General features: G+C 33.1%; 1 pseudogene; it reads left to right on the top strand.

Moving 5' to 3' along the window:
• The first annotated feature begins 944 nt into the window (after nucleotides 1-944).
• LOC149537740 (nucleoside diphosphate kinase 1-like) lies at nucleotides 945-3,336 on the top strand (annotated as a pseudogene).
• The last annotated feature ends 12,824 nt before the right edge of the window (nucleotides 3,337-16,160 follow it).

Below are 16,160 nucleotides of genomic sequence, written 5' to 3' on the forward strand. Positions count from 1 at the left end.
ATCACTAAGTTTTCTATCATGTCTCACTATTTTTTCAAAAGTACCTAAATTGTGCCTTCCAAAATCTCCCAAAACATGGAGTGGATGTCATTGTATGTTGGGTGCTCCATGATAAATGTCACTCTATCTCTACTACTCCTATGTTGCAAAATATTGTCTCCTTTCATTCTTCCCCAGGTATCTACCTGTTTCACTCCTCAAATGATGAGAACTTGTCCTAAGCTGCATTATGGGCACTTTAGCTCTCCATTCGATATTTGCTCCTTAATATATGCTTTCTAATTGTGATCTTTGATGGTTTGAATTATTTGATATAATTTTATTTTTTGTGCCCATTTTTTTTTTGACCATACGAGACTTCTGAATTTTCCTTTATAGACTTCTTTATTCTATCATTGTTATTGGGATTTTTTTTGCACATCAACTTTCCATTTTTTGTTCTTTTGGCATTTTGCTTCATCCACAATCTCTTCCTCCTTTCATGTCTCTCCTTTGTGAAATGTAGGCCAATGATTGTTTTCACAAATTCATTTTTCTTAACATCATAAACCTCTTTTGGGAGGTGATGATGGATAGGGGTACAAGAGAAGGGCTCAAGATATATGTAACTCTCCCTTATAGATATACAGCTACAGCCTACCCAGATTTTAATATAACTAGATAGATTTGTGGGTTCAATTAGGTAATTAGATGTTTCATAATCTGTTGGCCTACCTAGATTTGATTATTTTGTCAAGGTCATCACCACCAATATGTAGAAGCATTGAATCTTCAGTTTGTTGTATGATTGTTCATGGGGAATACCAATTGATGCTACTATCTACAGTCAATGAATTAAAGTTATAATTTAGACTATCAAAGCATCATTGTCCCATACCCTTTTGGCTAGACTACCATACCATTGGAATGATCCCTTTGTTCTATTTATGTTATATCTTATAGCAATGAGTTGTTCTGAATTGTTGATGTTTGTAAGTGTTCAAACCTGTAATGAATTTTAATGATGTAGTTTGCATTATTTGCAATGAGTGAAATTAGTTGTGATTAAATTAGTAATATATTTAAAATTGATAGATGTTCAACATGTTTTTTGACGTCTATGTGTAACTGATAGTGCAATTTATTATCTATTTTGCTGTTATTGTTAATGTTGACTTCCAGTGGAAGTGTTTAATTTTAATTCATAAAAGTTCATGAAATTCTACTTATGCTAGTGGGCTCACATTATAGAATGTGTCTGATAGTATCACTTTTTTGGTTTGTTTGCATGAACTTTACTAAATGAGATGAACTGTTGGTTTCTTCCTCTATATGTCTTCATTTGTAATGTTGTACTATGTATTTTACAAGAGTTTAAAGGAATATTCTTGGGTGGATAATGATTCTTTCCTTTATTCTATATGTATTCATTTGTAATTTTGTACTATGTGTTGTGCAAGAGTTTGAAGGAATATTTTTGGGTGGATAATGATTCTTTCTTTAAGTATATAGGTGGGTGAAATCATTACAAGGTTTGAGAAAAAGGGATATTATCTGAAAGGTAAGAATCAAACCCTTTTGTGTAATCGAACTTAACAGTAGCATAATATATTATTTTGATGGATCCCTTAGGAAAACTATGTTATTGTTATCATGTAACAATTCTAATATGCATTAAACTTATTGTTAGGTCTGAAAATGGTCTTTGTGGGGAGATCATTTGCCGAGAAACACTACAAGGACCTGTTTGCAAAACCATTCTTTGGTGGTTTGGTAGAGTACATTATTTCTGGCCTAGTGGTTGCTATGGTCTAGGAGGGTAAAAATGTGGTTGCAACTGGCCAAACAATCATAGGAGCAAAAAATCCTTTGGCTTCTTCCCCTGGAACAATTAGAGGCGATTATGCAATTGAGATAGGAAGGTTAAAAACGTAACCCTGAATATAAGAGAACATAAATTTCTTGCTCATGTTTCTTTAATTAAAATTGTAGCATAGAATTTTTTCTTTTTTTTAGCTTCATCAATTCTTAATGCAATTTTCTTGTTGTGTGCATGGTGCTTATGGTCTTATCCAGATTATGATGTGCCATTTGTATGCTATCGATTAAATTAAAATACCCAAACCATGTCTTCCAAGTTTTGACAATGCATCAAGTTTTCATACAATGTTGTTGTTCCTGTTTTTATAACCTTTGTAAAAGACCAACTCTTAATCCTCTTGACTTAGGTATATGTTGCTTTTTGGCTAAGTAGTTATGTTAAAAGAGGAATAAATTTACGAGGACTTTTACCCTACCATCATCTTCACCCATATTGAGGGTTTTTTTTTACCTCATTTTTTTGTTAGTGCTTGCCATTCATTTTGGTAAATGATTGTGCTATGAGGAGTATGAATATGTGGTGAGATTTTCCTAGGGCTTTACTTGTTGCAGTCATCTACACACACTTTGAAGATCTGAACCCACTCTTTTGGAAGTGATTGTGTGTTTTCCCTTGGGTAGGGGATTGTTAGAAGGGACACATCTATGATGTGAATTTTACCCAGGTCTTTAAGTTTTGAGCTTACACATTGCATCATTTACAACCACAACTTGAGTTTGAAGCTGGGTCAATGCTAATAAAGTCAAGAAGTCACAACTTTACACATTTGAATGTCAACTTTTATCTCCTATTTATGTTTCTTCCACTGCAAATTTAAGAAGATTTAATGGTTAGATTTTCCTTCACTAAAGTTTCAATAAAGCACTTACTGTGAAGATGAGCCATAACCCCAATTTTTGTAAATGTGTAATGGATGATAGCTAAATATCAACATCACAGCTTTGTAAATTTGTGGTGGACAACAACTAATTAAGATGATCCCAAAATGTGATACTAAGATTACTATACAATTGAACCTAGAAAATAGAATTCTATTGATATGGAATATGGAAGCCTGATAATGAGGATTGTCATTTTCAAAATTTGTTTCTATTTTTAGTTTTTTCTTTGCCAAAATTTGGTTTGCAAGTTGAATATGCATTCATAAATGAAAAAATGTTAAGGGAACACACATCAAGCATGTTTGAGTAAATATGGGGAGGAAGGCTCTATTAAACCAATTTTTTTGATGGATCTTGTAAGTATAATCATAGATGTCTAGCTGATGTAGGAAATGATTCAAGTTCAATGTTTATAACAATTTGGGAAACTCTTTTTTGGATTGTTTTAAACAATTGTATCCTATTGTTCTAATAATATGCAATGCTTGCAGGAATTTCATCCATGTAGTGATGCAGTGGAAAATTTTTGTATGGTTTCTAGAGGGTGTGTTTGATTGGCAGAGTAGTCTGCATCCTTGGGTTTATGAGTCTTGAGATTTGTGATCCATTTTAATGTTTATATTTGAGAAGTTTTTAGGATCTTACTGAGGTACATATTTTATCTCATATACCAAGAGTAAAATGCTCTTATTATTTTTGTTGGAGTCTACTTATTCTATTATGGTAATTATGAAGTACATGGTTCTAAAATTTTCAATTCAGGACTTATTTGTTGATACTTGAAGTTGTATGTTCACAAGTGTATCATCAATTATAATACATGGTTTTAGCAATAATAGATTAATGAATGGTGGTCTGTCATATGGTGTTGGTATTTATCTTGCTCCTGAAGATTTCTCCTACCTAAGGTATGAAAGATTATGTTCAAAGATGATGTCTTGGTGGGGATTTTTTTAAATGTTTGAATTTTAGAATATTCTTTCCTTTAATATGCATATTCTTTATTTAAGAAGGAATGTTTGACTTACTATTATTGCTTATCCTTTATAGTGTTCCATTTTCAGACCTAGACATTAATGAGGAATAGTATGTTGTGTTGTGTTGAGTTATTTTGGGGAATGTTGAGGAAGTTCCTCTTAGTTCTCTTCAGTTTCATCTAAGTTGTGAAAAGTTTGATTTTGGCATTAACGATATCATCATTCCAAAGAATCAAATTATTTGGAGCACTCACATTGATATACACATTCTTCCAGAATATGTTGTCAGTTTTAAGCCTCCTCACCAGTCTCAAGGGGAATAAAAGCTCCATATTCCTCATTTTCAAGAGGTTCCTTCTCATTTTGAAAGTTAAATACAAAGGAGAAATTTCTTTGATTCTTGTTGCTATTTTTGATCTAGTGAAACTGGTTCAATGCCTCACAATCAATGAAATTTCCTTGTTCTCATCGTTGTGTTGTTTAATTATTTTTACCTTCACATATGAATGAATTCATTTCTATTCTGCATATGTATGTTGTCTATAAACTATTTGCAGGAAATTCCTATGGTTTTCTCTTTCTCCTGGTATTTGTAGATTCTTTACATAATTGGTGTTATCCATGAACATTTCTTGACATTCTATTTGGACATGGATATTGATGGTAGAGAAAACTCCTTTGTTCAGGTGAAGATGGTGAAGCATAGGGTGAGGGATGGATCAACTCCAAGGAAAATTTTTTGGACAACAGAGATACACATTACCAAAACAGAGAAGGATGCTCAAATTAAGTTGAACCTCTATCATCCATCCAAGTTTCATATGATCAATCCATTGAGGAAGACAAAGATAGGAAATCTAGTAGGATACAAAATTGTCCTTGGGGGCACAGCCACAAGCTTGCTTGATCACAATGATCCTCCTCAACTCCAAGGTTCCTTCACTAACAATCAGGTCTATACCAGACTTTCAATTTCATTTTTCTTTTAAATGTTGGTGAGCTTTTTTAGTAATTAGTGATGCTAGTATGGTACCCTTCCCTTACATGAAAGGTTTTTGACCTAAGCTATGAAGCAGTGAGGTCACAAACAAGGGACCTCATCCCCAATTATCAATACCGATGCTCAAACCTGTGAGCACATTAGAGCATTGAAGGTGATCGGTGATGTTGGAATGACACTCTTCCAATACATGAAACATGAAATGCTTTTGACCTAGATCTACAAATCAATGAAGCCACAAACAATGAACCTCATTCCCAATTATCAATATTGATGCTCAAACCTACTAGCACATTAGATTGTTAAAGGTACAAAACTATGATCACAATGAGCCAATAGGACTTTGAGCCTTTATGGTCACAACAATATCACCATCATAAAAACAAAACACTATGGGATGAACCCAATCAGAATTTGAATTTCATCTCTTATATTTGTTTTTGAAATTAATGTTGGTATACGTGGCCAAAACCAAATTGTGCACTGTAGTTGGCTATGCCTATTTTTGTCCATTATTTTTGTTGAAGTTTATCTAGAATCAAAACTAAACATTAAGTCTGAATCTACCTTGCTTGATGGCACTGAACACTTTTTCATGTATTAGATATGGATAACTCCATACAACTAAAGTGAGGAGTGAGATGGTGGGTTGTATTCTTATCAAAGCCAAGGTGATGATAATATTCTTCTTGTGTGTGTGTGTGTAATGGTTCACAATTTCATGATTCTATAATCTACCTATTTGGCCTAACTTTTTTGGATTCTACAGTAGTACTTTTGCTCCAATAGTATGCACATATGAATTGTGTTATCAATATTTTGAAGCCTATGTGCAAGTCTGCAAAGAGATGGGTGTCAAGGTTATAGACTCATTACTACACTCAGGAATGGGCTCATCTTCAATCTTTAGAAGATTGAATATGAGCCCATTCCAAACTATAGTAATGAACCCCAAAGCTCCTTTAGCTTGAGCATATCATGTCCTTCGGATGATCTTTTTGAAGCTACTCTAACATTGTATCCTTTAGACTTTAGTTTATATCTGCCAATAACAAGACTACTTTGAGTCATTAGAATCATGAATAAGGAATGCAGAGGTAAGCTTTTTTGGGTTTTTGCTGAGAAAATGTTGATATTAAAGCAGTGGGGTTGCTTGGCATTTTATGCAAAATTTTTTGGTGTAATTTAAGATTTGAAGAAAACTATTGAAATTTTTCCTATCCTTCCTATTTTATGCAAATTAAATATGAGATTCATTGTTACTTGAATCCTCTACAATTTTCAATAACCACAGGGATACTAAGAGCATATCATCTTGGAATGTTGGTATCATGGCTATTTAACAAGGTTACATTTAATGTTAAGTGCTTAGTAGAACATAATTTTGTATCTCTTATAATCTTGTTAGGTGGTTGCAGGCTTTTTTTTTTTTAGTGGAGGATTACACACAATACATTCATTCTCATGAGAGATGAGTCCTTATGAAATATTACTCATGAAACATGGGTCAATGAGTTTGACTTAAAATCTACAAAGTTGAATCCACATAGCAATATCATAATTTGACTTACTGTGGGAAATATCTCCTACTTACTAATAATATATTGCCATGTTGGGTAGTTAATGGTTGGTTGTTATGGGAAAAATGGTTTTAGAAGCTAAAAAAGTGAAGGCCTTTTGAAAAATAATTGAATATTGTAACTGATATAGAAAATATAAAAACAATATAATATTTGTGAAATTTTATGTTACTTAAAAATGCAATTCTATATTTTTTTTCCATTTTTTAATCTTGTAGTCCACGTGTTCATCAATGTATCATCAATGGCCTTTAGCTATATAAGCTATAGTCTTATTCTAATAATGTCCTTTCCCCTTTATAGTCGAGCTATTGGGTACAAGTTTGGACTGCATCTAAATGAAACTATTCCCCTGCTTATTAACTATTGTAAAAGTGCATCTGAAGCTGATGAGGAGCTAAGAGAATATAGCTTGTAGGTGTTAAAATAGTTTGGTTGTAGAGAAATTATGTATTTTCATCTCACACTATTTGTTAACATTAGTGGTTCCATTTTAAAAGTTCATATCATCTATATTGAAAGTATATGTATGTTTTGTGAAATGCATCTTCAGATTTCATTCTTCAAATAGAAAACCCTGACTATTCTAAAATCTTTAAATAATCACCTTAAAGATGCAATTTGTAGGCATTGGAGAGTTTTGTCCTATGTTGTGCCAGAGATGTGGTTGTTTATTGTGATACGATTTTGGAACTTGCTCTGGACTACATAAGCTATGATCGAAACCACACTGATAATATGGAAGAAGATACAGAAGAGAGTAATGGAGAGGAGGATGAGTATGTTAAAATTGCTTAAGAGAATTATTTTCTTGAGAAAATTTAATTTTTGCACAATGGTGTCTTTTATTTCCATGTAATTATGAATTTTATGACCAACATGTGAATACTATTCTGTTGATGTAGAGAGAGTGCTAATGAATATAGCGATGATGAGGATATCAGCTAAAAGGTTCGGAGGGCAGCAACTAAGTGTTTGTCTACTGTAATAACATCTCATCCAGAAATGCTATAAAAGTTGTATGAGGAGGCATGTGCTTTCAACCTTTCTCAATTATTGTTGGGAGATATTTATCATTTTCATAAAAGTTGACTCTATTTGTCCTATACATTTGCCATGTTTTTTGACCTTTGTGTGCCCAATAATTTTGGCTTAGTGTCTCTTCAGATTTTATGGTTTACCTCTAAAGAGTGGCAAGAATGGCCCTTTGTCTTTTTTAGATTCAAGAGGATACATAAATTCCATTCTCTTGGCATAACACTAACCTGGTAATGTTATACACAAATAGGAATAAATTGAGTTTGAAATGATATATATCAATTGTTATCTCATTTCAAAATGTGGTTAGCTTTAGGAATTCTTTTATAAGATGTTATATGAAATGATTGCTAGCTAACACCTGCCAAGGAAACATAACTTGCTTCTTCCCACAGTGAATTCTGCTCAAGGTTTTGGCATTGTGAAGTGTAGCTCAGTTCTTTATGTGCCAATGGCAATACTGAGAATGCTAAGAGATGGCATTGTTACTCTCGTTGATGTTATTTCTTTGGTGGGGTGACTTGATGACCGAACTTAAAGAGTCAACTTGGCGAGCATACTTCAACAATCAACTTGGTGGGGCAAGTTGGCGAGCCAACTTAGCGAGTCCACTTGGTGAGGTGAGATGGTCAGTCAGCTTGGTGCGGCAACTTGGCAAGCTGACTTGGTGAGCAGACTTAAAGACTGACCTTGATGAGGTGCTTTGGTGGGGTGACTTGATGAGCGAACTTAAAGATTTAACTTTGTGAGTGTACTCCAATAGTCAACTTGGTGACATGAATTGGTGAACTGACTGAAAGAGTCAACTCATTGAGGTGACTGGGTGGGAGTGACTTGGCGAGCTGACCTAGAGAGTTTACCTAGGGGATGGGCTTGGTGAGAAAACTTAAAGAGTCAACTTGGTGAGTGCACTTGAATTGTCAGCTTGGCAAGTGGACTTGGGTAAATGGTGGGACATGTGGGAAAGCTGACTTGGTGAGGTGACTTGGCGAGCTAACATGTCAAAGCTGCAAAATCAAATTTCATTATCAAAAATTTTGTCATTTTTATGCATGCATTACTTTGTAGTTAATAATTTCTTTCTTAAATTTATTCTTTTTAAAACCCCATTCTAACTATTTAAAGAAGAGAACTGTATGTATTTTGACCAACCATCCATCATATGGAACTCATAAAAAGTCTTATAACTTGCAACTGACATGTCTTTACTTCTACCACTACCATTATTAATCAGTACAATCCAAATTCTCATTCTCTAATGCTACATACTGGTTAGACCATTGCAATATAGTGCAACAATGATATAAAAAAAAATTTGAGGAAAAGATTTCAGTTCAATACCAGAATTGTCTGCTCATATCCATATGTTCCTAATAGTCCCAGAATGGTTTTCTTGAAGTCCCCAATTCTCGGCTTTCATTGTCTGATAGAAGCTTGCTTGTTATAACTGGAAGTAGATTCAACTCCAAAGATGAGTGTATTTTTTTCTAATTTTGGCATGTAGCTGTAGGAGAATAGCAACTGAGTGGTCAACAAAAAATCTCTCCCCTTTCTCAGGAAGGGTTTCTCCATCAAACATGAATGTGGCATTCATCTAGCTAGTTCATATTGCCCCAGGCCATGGCCAAGAAGATTTTTTGACTGGCATGAAATATAGCTTCTAGTACTATATCCTAGATCAAAATCTAGCCAAAATTTTGATGGATGTCTATAGCTTATCCCAAAGCTCTCATTCAGTAGCTATGAGATGATCAATCAAGAGGAAACATTTGAGAGCTTAGAGTGACACAATTATCAAATGATCATATGAAATGAAATGGGTGTGTTAGTAGAAAGAAACTAGAAAGACATTGTGTATAGATGAAGGCATGAAATGGATGGTTTTGGAGCACTCATCATAGACACTCAACATTCAGTACATATTATCATTCGAGATCAAATGGGTGTATGGGATTATATGCATAGTGAATAATAAAGGAGGGAATTGAACCCTCCCTGAGGCTCACAATTGTTGAGGTCCACTTCAGCAATGGCCCTTCTTGTGAATTGCCATCTAAAACCTTTCTAATGAGATAATGTGTTATGATCTCTTCATTAGTGGGATGGAACGTGAATCCAGGAGGCAGTTGTGCATCACCCATATCATGGGTTCATGATATGGGTGATGCACAACTGCCTCCTGGATTCACGTTCCATCCCACTGATGAAGAGCTCATAACACATTATCTCATTAGAAAGGTTTTAGATGGAAATTTCATAGGAAGGGCCATTGTTGAAGTAGACCTCAATAATTGTGAGACTCAAAAAAAAATTGACCAAGCATTGGTCAAAATTTTGACCAATGCCTAATAGTTTTCTACCAAGCATTGGTCGAAATTTTGACCAATGCCCAGTAGTTTTCTACCAAGCATTGGTCAAAATTTTGACCAATACCCTATAGTTTTCCACCAAGGATTGGTCAAAATTTTGACCAATGCCTTGCAATTTTCTACCAAGCATTGGTAAAAATTTTGACCAATGCCTTGCAGTTTTCTACCAAGCATTGGTCAAAATTTTGACCAATGCTTGGTAGAAAATGTGCTAGCAATTTCAAAAGTTTTTTACCAACGTATTGGTCAAAATTTTGACCAACCAGTAGGTTGGTCAAATTTTTGACCAAAAAATGTTCAACCAATGTGTTGGTCAAATTTGGTCAAAGTTTGGTTGAAAATTGGGTCAAATTTTTGACCAATAAAGGTCAAAAAATGAGCCCAAATGTAGTAGTGTATGCTTTGAAATTTTACGTTAGGACACTTTACTAGACATGTCCATGAACTTGCAGCACCAAACAATCAAAAAATTATCCATATAACTAAGATCTATGTCTTCTACTTTGTCAGTCTTCACGAACTTACTGCTATGTTGACTTGAATGACAAACACACTCATGAATGCAACATGTCAATACTCCCCCAATGTAGCATCATCAACATTCATGCTAACACACCATTCCCTCTACTCGATTGATATAACTTATGTGCAATCACATGAAAAATAAATAAATTAATGGATCCTCAATGCTATCTATTAACATTCCATGACCATTCCACTTCACCTTGGTCATGTTTTTTATCACATTCTTGGTTCTACTCATTCTGTTTGCTCGATCCAATGTAGGGTACCTAGTTACACTTCAAATGATTGCCTTGTTGATATTTATTGGCCCACCTTCCAACCAAATTTTCATTTTGTGAACTTGGCTGAGCATAATCTTGATCCATTCAACCTTGAAAACTTTAGGAAATTATAGGGTATAGGTAAGCCCTTTGTCAGCAATGATCTTGAATTCATCCTTTAGAATTCTATCAACACACAACTTTCATATGTTTCCCTCATTTAAAAATCTCCAATTTTAGATTGGTAGCATGATTTAATATCTTGAATAGTCAAGACTCTAGATGGAATTGATGATAGAGGTCCAACATAATCAATAGAAGTTTCATTGTTAACTATATTTACAAAATGGGTGGATGTCTCTTATCATTCCTAATTATTTTCACACTACTATCCTTAATCATTTCACTTCCAAATGCCATTGTGAACTATGGTTAAAAAAGTTTCACAAAAATCTTCACCGAATACTTCACTCAACATTGACAGTGATACTTACTTCACTTTGTAAATTTTGTTGATTTCTGTGCTCTAGTCACCAGAATTACTTTGATCACCTTTAAATCTTCTTGTGAGCTTTCTAATCATTTGGTGAGTGAAAATGAATCACCAAATTTAATAAATAACTTTGATCTTTCGATTTTAGGTCTGTGATTAATGTTTTCATACTCAATTGATTAATGAAAACTAGCTCAGTCAATATGTAATCTTCCTTAATCACTCAATATATACTACATGACTCCATCAACATAGAATGTACCACTGATGCTCGGTACTTTATAATTTTCTATTTTTAATAGTTCTTAATGAATCTTAATTTATGCATATATGAATTTTCATCACTTTTATGATTAGGAATTGAAGTAAAATATAACATTGAATATGCATTTCCTACATACCTTCTTTCTTTAGTGAGATGTGACATGATCAACTGCTCCATCATATTGGGTGATCATAGTGCCTTCTATTTTGTTGCTTCCAACTCTCACTATCTCTATCTATTTCTTCTTCCCTTCAAGTTTGTCATTTACATTTCATGGTACTAGTGTTGGTGTTCTAGTTTTGCATTTCTTACTAATATGTCAAAATTTAAGAAAATTGAATCATATTATCTCTCCATTTAACCATTTCTTGTAATTTTTTCTTAAATGTCTCTTGATGCAATTCTCTAAAATTTGTCCATACTCTCCACAATATTGACAATTGTACCATATATTGTAATCCCAATTGTAGGAATTTCCTTTCCTTGCTATATGTGTTTGTTATTTAGGTGACCAATGTGACTTCTTAATTCTACACTCATTAGCTCTATGTTTATACTTTTCATAATTGTAGAAATGACCTTAGAATCTAGATACCTTTTTAGTTGGATCATTGTTCTTTGATCTACATTCACGTGCTTGATGTCTTGTTTTCTTGCAATTAAGACAATTAGCACTTGGATTAGGTTTAGGGATGTGCTTTGTTGGAAATATAAGAGGAGTAACTAAGAGGGGAGGGGTGAATCATTTACCACAAAAATAAATCCCAAATCCATTAGATGTTAGTACAAAATAAACTTTGAAAATCTGAACTCTATTGATGCTTAGTTAACACACAAAAAAATATTGGTAACTTAGAAAATACTGAGAATGTTTGACAGATACTTAACATGTAAAGTCTTAAGATATTATCTATGATTACTATTATTTTAATGTAGGTAAAAAAACATAAGAGAAATGGCATGAATGTAACACTACCACTAATAAAAAAAAAAAATTTGAAACCAATAACAAGTACAACGAATGCAATATATATATGTTTTTAAATCAACTTAATACAAGTACAAATACAATGATTGAGTCACTCTCAATCCAAAATACTCAAGATGAAATATGATATCATCCATATATGCTACCAATACGATGCTATTACATATTGAGTTCAGTACAATAATGAAGTACAACATTCTTTTTAATCTCTAATGTCCAACATATGGACCCTACAAGTAATTAAACACTGATTCAAGAAGAAACTGTAGGACCCATTTGTCGTTGCACCAAAAGCCATGACTGTTAGTGAACATGGAACACCACATAATTAACCACCTGTGGGCAGGGGAGCGCGTCGTATCACCCAACAATCTCCCCCTCGATGCGCATACCAGGTGCTTACGTGGGTCGGGAAGGCACCGAGGAGATTTGAACCCATGACCAAGCCAAAACCAGGCTCTGATACCAATTGTGGGGCCCATTTTTCGTTGCACCAAAAGCCATGACTATTAGTGAACATGGAACACCACATAATTAACCACCTGTGGATAGGGGAGCACATCGCATCACCCAACAGAAACTTCAACAGTAATCTTTAGCTACTTGCTAATCAACTTGAAGCACCTAAAAAACACATAGATATACAACACAACACAAAAGGGGCTCATTACACACTGAGTTGAAAAGTGTAATCCACCTACATATAGGTTAGAATAAACATATACATAACCATAATGTAGATATCTGATCCACTTAACATAGTGTAGTTCCAAAATTAATATGCAGGAAGTAAACATTTACTTAACAATGCAAAATTAAACTTGCACTAAGAATAACCCGTAAATGAATCATATATATACTGAGGTGTCATTGTTATGGCACTAAGATTCTACATCCATGTATGGTATGCTCATAGACAACACATAATGGGATTCTCTATTATACTTGTCAATAATAGAATAGAGATCTTCCTTGTACTCTATACTTAACCTTATAGGTTTAAGTCATAGGTAAGGCCAATTATCTTTTATATGTAATTAACCCACCCAATTCATTTTAAAGTTATCACTAAATTAATTAACTGAATAGGATAAACCAAATTCAGCCACCCCGATATACGTTCATCACAGCTATTCTTAAAATACACATCAAATAGATATTCTAAGAATGTTCATGAAATAGATATAAATTAGTATTCAACATGATACTACATCCTTTAATCTATTTGAACACATCTTAATCTACCTATTTCCAAGGTAAATTTAGACTACTATAACAACAGAAACAAATACTATAATAATAAGAACTTGTAAAAATAATTAAACTAACACATTAATTTAATGATATTTACTGATCTTAGTACTATACTATTTAACCCTGCTATCATAACAATCTATATTTATCCTTTGAAATAGCAAGATAGTAAGATCAAAGTACATATGATGTTTTCATTTTAAAAATGAATTTCATCAACATAAATCATAACCAAAAATTAATTTGAAATTAACTTTCCATTTCAATAGTATTCAGGATACAGTTCTGATACCCAATAGAAATATAGAGTATAACTTTTAAAGTAAAAGAATTCCTTTTTATTTCAACACTATGACTGAATTGTAATACTTTGAAACAACATTGACAGTTTTCTACAAATTTAGATTCAATCATAGTTTGAACAGAGGGTCAATTACAGTGTTGTCATTCGTCTTTTACTATACATCTAAATCAATGTGATTTCAATTTTAATCATAATCAAATTTATGGGTTTATAAAACTTTTACAACAGAGTCATTACACAATGTAACTATCAGCTGAGACTATGTTTTCTCAATATGAAAATATTCCTTTTTAAAACTTACAACACCATCATTCAACATTACTTGTTGTTTTCATAATGACTAACTTCATTTTTTTTTTTTTGTCTTTTACAATAACTATCCAGTTTACTATATATAAAAGAGTGAAATAAATGTATCCATAGAATTGTTAATTATCAAATAAACAAAATCTACTATTAAATCAAAATAAATCAATTAACAACATATTACTGTTTGTTCTCGAATAATCACAGTCAACTTAAAGTTTCCACATTATCATACGACTGTCATATAAAATTATGGGCATTTTTATATCTTATTCGAATAAGAAAGTAATCGATTGTCTCCTAATGATACTAGCTTCCAAAATTATAGCTATATCAAAGGTAAGCTATTTCAACCATACGATTATAGATTTAGCAACATTTCAATGTCTGTAATCCATATTAGCTACCAAATCTCATTTCACTAAATCATTGTTAAACTACAACTTATTTTAAAAAATCACAGATCGATTTAGATAACACTGTTTGTCAATATCCATGAACTTACATGTTTGCTGCTAACTGTTTAACAAAATGCCGTTGTCTAATATTTTCTACTGACTGATAATATTCCTATATGTTTTAATACCAAAATCGATACGATACAGATTTCTCATCCCAAGAGTATTAACTGCAATCCATTTAATGGTTGGGCCTGAATTTCCCCAAATCCTCTAAGCCGTCAAAGTCTACAAAACATCTATCTTTAGTTCACACAAACTATTTGATGAAATGACTATGCCTAGGATTTCATAAACAACCCTTTTATATTATGACTTAACCCTCGGTCATGCAATCTTATACAATCACAAACATAACAAATTTATAAATATAGAAAATATATATAAACAAACAACAAATCCCAAAACATAACACCAAACCTCCCATTTAAGTATGGATACACACAGAGCTATGCAATTACGTAGTGCCCAAATTTGCCTATACCCATGCTTAAATGTCAGATACTTATACATTTAAAACTGATAACCATGTATATACAAACATATAAAAAAAAAATGACATTATAAAGAGAGAGAGAGAGAGTAGGGTAAGAAATTTCCCTACTTGCAAATTAGTAGAGGGTATATGAAACACTCTAGCCACTCATTGTCAAAGTCTAAACCCAAACCAAAATCCACTCTTCTAAATTATAGAGCTAGAAGAACTTTCTTGTAACAGAGGTAACGATAACCAACAACAAAACTTGAGAGAATTATATCAAATAAACTGGCTGTGAGCAACTCCACGATGCTCGGCCTCATAAGCACGCAATCACTTTCAACAAACTCCTCCATGAAACTGATTCCACGGTAACAAGGGTCACAAGTGTTTCTCAAATAGAGCAATGCAGCCAAATTTTCAGCCCTATCTCAGTAAGAAACCCAACTCACAACCAAATTGGCCGATTAAAACTTTAAGTGCCATTATTCCTCATTACTATGCATTCATTGAACTGTCACTCAAACAGAGCCATGTATATGGCAGTCACAATGCCACCGCCATGTTTGGCTAAAACCCCTTTGATATTTTCACATGCAAAACCCATTAGGGTTTTATGTTATTCAAACCTCATTTCATAATATCAATTAAACAATTTTCCATGTCATTAATCTACTAAAGTATGGTATTAGCCACGGGTTTTAAGCCCCATTCTAAGACACAACATAAAACATATTGATGCCAAATTACATATTACTACAATGCTAAACTCAAGCAACTAACATCAAATTAAATTTACTTTCATCTAGCTCAAACATTAGTACCAGTTTCTAGTTCAAACCTGCACTCATAATCAACATAAACAGCTGGTTCAAAATAGCTGAATCCTTATTACAATAAACTGGCATAAACAGATAATGATCACTATAACTGTATCAACACAAGATCAAAACTCAACTAACTAAATTTAACAAATTGATAAACAAATTTTGATAATATCTTAGCAAAGAACTTGAATTATAACAACAAACTGAAGCAAACGAAAAGAAACAGAAGGAATAAGGTCAGGCATGACAATGAACACATTTGACACCAAGATTTAATGTGGAAACCCAATTTTGGA

This window comes from Cupressus sempervirens, chromosome 9 (genome assembly GCF_028749045.1).
Source record: "Cupressus sempervirens isolate cs-2001-9-10 chromosome 9, ASM2874904v1, whole genome shotgun sequence".
In the NCBI taxonomy this organism is placed as follows: domain Eukaryota; kingdom Viridiplantae; phylum Streptophyta; class Pinopsida; order Cupressales; family Cupressaceae; genus Cupressus; species Cupressus sempervirens.